The sequence below is a fragment of the Hylobates moloch genome, unplaced genomic scaffold (genome assembly GCF_009828535.3).
Source record: "Hylobates moloch isolate HMO894 unplaced genomic scaffold, HMol_V3 SCAFFOLD_5009, whole genome shotgun sequence".
Lineage (NCBI taxonomy): Eukaryota > Metazoa > Chordata > Mammalia > Primates > Hylobatidae > Hylobates > Hylobates moloch.
In genome coordinates, this window is record NW_026657284.1 from 1,265 (window position 1) to 5,017 (window position 3,753).

Sequence of the window (3,753 nt, forward strand, 5' to 3'; positions counted from 1 at the left end):
GACACTCGTAGAGCTTAAGGGAAGCAGGCTATTCTTTCTAGAGCTGCTGAGAGCTGGTAGCCCGGAACAGCCTAGGTATGAAATCTCACCACAAATCACATGCATTTTATAGCAGACACTAGTATAAGGAAGTGACTCAACTAGGGTCACCTGGCATGGTCGTTTGGTGCAGAACCTAGACCAGAACCCAGACCTTTCCATTCTCAGACCCATGTGTGACCCCCAATGTTCCTAGGTGCCCCCTAAGCCCAGAGCTCACACTAAGGCTGCCGCCAGCTGCACAGAACATTCCAGGAAGCATCTCCCGGTACCCAGTGTCTACATCCACATCGCACAGAGTTAGCACTAAGCGTGTGTGCTCATCACATCAGCACCAGAGCAGCCCTGACCTCATCTGTAGTGGGTGCGGCCACTTCCTCTGGCAGCTTCTGTTCTTGGGCCATCAATGCCAGAAGTTTTTGAATCAGAACTACATCCTTCATGACAGCCTGCAAGTTCACCGTCTGGCCATTGGTAAACATCTGGTCTCCTAGGCGACTGACTGGGTGATACCTGCAGGGCGACATACAGAATAAACGAATGTTTAGTGTGAGGAAAGGATCATGTTCTTCAGCCTCTCACCCATATCTACTGTAGGGAGCACACCCCACCAGGCTCAAAACAACCAACCTTCCCAACCAACATTCCAGCTGGGTGTGGTGGCTCAAGCCTATAATCCCAGCACTTTGGGAAGCCATGGCAGGCGGATCACTGGAGGTCAGCAGTTCGAGACCAGCCTGGCCAACATGGTGAAACCCCATCTCTATGTAAAATACAAAAATTATTTGGGTGTGGTGGTACGTGCCTGTAATCCCAGCTACTCGGAAGGCTGAGGTAGGAGAATCACTTGAACCCAGGAGGCAGAGGTTGCAGTAAGCCAAGGTCATGCCACTGCACTCCAGCCTGGGAGACAGCGCAAGACTCCGTTTCAAAACAACTAAACAAAAACAACCAACATTCCTATCGCGTTCACAACAAACGGCAAGGAAAGCAAGCCCTCCCACCACCTGCACCTGGAGCGGAACTGCAGCTTTGTCTCTCGGTGCCCTTGGCCCTTTCATCTCTCTTAGAGGTCACGTTTCAGTTCCTTAGTACGCTTTTTTTCAGGTGAAATAAGTTAATTAAAGGGCATTACCTTGAGGGCGGCACCACCAAGAAACCTAGAAAGAACACACTGGGATTGAATCTGGACTCCACATCATCATCATCCATTCCCGAAAAAAGGTAGTTCAGAAAGAATCCTGCATTGGAAAGAAAGAAACCAAGGAGACCATTTAAATCTATCACTAAGAGCAGGGGAGGACAACCATAAAAATATTACTGAGTGAGGAAAAAACAGAATACAAGATAATATGTAGAGTTAAGGTCACAGTTTTCTTTTTTGAGAAAAGGTCTCACTCCTGTCACCCAGGATGCTGTGCAGTGGTGAGATCATGACTCACTGCAGCCTTGACCTCCCAGGCTTAGGCAATCCTGCCATCTCAGCCTTCCAAGTAGTTGGGACTACAGGTGTGTGCTATCATGTCCAGCTAAGTTTTGTATTTTTTTTTTTTAAGAGATGAGGTTTTGCTTGGTTGCCCAGGCTGGTCTTGAACTCCTGGGCTCAACTGATCCACCTGCCTCAGCCTCCCGTATTGCTGTGATTGGAGGCATGAGCCAATGTGCCTGCCCTCATTTTTCTTTATAAAAACAAAAAATAGCCTCTGTGTACATGACGGTTTGTATGCAGGGGATATGACAGCATAAAAATGGGTACTACAGGGACAATAGCTCTTAACCCAGGGACTGAGATGGGCAAGGATGGGGAAGAAACTTCACTTGTTTTTAATCACCCTCCTGGACTATTAAAACACATAGACATCACACACATCATTATTACTTTGATCTTCCTAAAAAATATGTTGAATAAAAAAAATTTTTTTTAAGTTAGCCTCCTCCCGCCCCTAACAGGTACTGCCAAGAAAGGATCTTCTGTGGATCAAAGCTTTATTTCAGGTTTCTGGTTACTTTAAAAAATGCCTAGAGAAAAAGATTAAAATGTGCTAGGGCCTGCCACAGAAGCAATCATACTAACTCCAGTGTTTTTTTTTTTTTTTTTTTGATACCTCTTTAACAACGTGTTCATTTGTAAGTGCTTATTACACATACTCTCACAAGGGCTTGAATATACTGCGTAGGTTTTGTTATACACTCAAAAGGAAAGAAGGATTTCCCTTATAGTAAAGTCCCAATTTAAATAAGACAGAGTTCATTCTTTGATTCACAGAAGGACACAGCATTTTACTTACGGGCATTTAAAATAAGTTACACTGAACCTTCTAAAAATATGCCAACCTGTATTAAGCGAGGCCCACCAGGAGTTGTCATTTGATAACCAGGCGCAGCTGTAATACTTGTCAAGTTTTTCGTGCTGGGTATGACCTCCCCTGCTCTATGATATCTCAATGTCAATGTGCCCTGAAGACTGCCCCAAACCTCTGGATCAGTTCCAGGAGGGAGCTACAGTCATTACAACTTAAAAGAAGTAATAAGGCAGGGTTAATGAGTCCAGGAAATAACAGCCTAGAGAAGATCAAGGCTATTTCTTTAGACTGATACAGCACCTTCATTCTTCCACAGGGCAGAAAGGTGTTCGCGGGCACTGGTGGGTGTTAAGTATCCTCATTTTCCCGTCTGAGCTTCCTCAATTCCTGGAGCCAAGGAGGAGAATCAAAGTGCAATAAATCAGTAACAGGTACTCTTTCTGCAATGGGATTTATCAATTCTTTATCCCCAAGCCTGCAACTTGACCACAAAAGTCAACCTCTACAGTAGCATATTATCAGGCCTGGATTCCCTCTGGTCCTTAATCTCATTTCTATGGTAATAAAAACCATATGGCTATTGTATAAAACCTCAAAAAAAAAAAAAAAGCAAAGTAAAAGAAAACATTACCCATAATCCTATCACATGAACAACTCCTATCGCTTTTATATATTGTTTCCCAGGCCTTTTTGTCTATACAAGTATTTTACACAACTGTAATCTTCAGTGTGGATTTATTTTGCGTGCTACTTTGCCCTTTTAGTATCATCTCATCAGCATTTCTGCACATTGCTATGTAGCTTTTGCCTGATCACCATTTTTCATGGCTATGTGATATTCCATTAAGGATGATTCCTAATTCACTTAACCATATTCTCATAATTGGACATCTGGATTGATTTCCAAATTTTACTGTTATAAGTAACATTATAATAAACATCTTTATCTACCTGGTTTTTACCAGAAAAGTTCACATAAGTTGAATTATGGATAAATAAGTATTTTTATGGGTAAATATATACTGACTTCTTTTTACAAATATCACACTGGTGTGTGAGGAATAGATTGCGCTTGGTTTCTCACACTAAGCAAGATCACTCTGGGATGCCATCTACCAGCAATACCCAGGTTACATTAGAAGACCAGGCTTGGGGCTGTCATTCAGGAGGTAGGGTCCAGGCATTTAGATGATTAACTAAGACAAGTAAGTAGTGTGTCTTTCAGGTTCAAAACTTTCTGGGCACTTTGGGAGGCCAAGGCAGGCGGATCACCTGAGGAGTTTGAGACCAGCCTGGCCAACACAGGGAAACCGTGTCTCTATGAAAAATACAAAAATTAACTGGGCGTGGTGGTGGACGCCTGTAGTCCCAGCTACTCTGGAGGCTGAGGCAGGAGAATGGCATGAACCCA

The 3,753-nt window shown here is 43.5% G+C and overlaps 1 long non-coding RNA gene across 1 annotated transcript; it reads right to left on the reverse strand.

Moving 5' to 3' along the window:
- Positions 1-388: 388 nt before the first annotated feature.
- LOC116465411 (uncharacterized) lies at positions 389-3,682 on the reverse strand. The gene is made up of 3 exons (XR_009212363.1): positions 2,643-3,682; positions 1,175-1,280; positions 389-552 (listed from the first exon to the last, which is right to left on the reverse strand). It is a non-coding gene; the product is annotated as an uncharacterized LOC116465411 (long non-coding RNA).
- Positions 3,683-3,753: the final 71 nt, after the last annotated feature.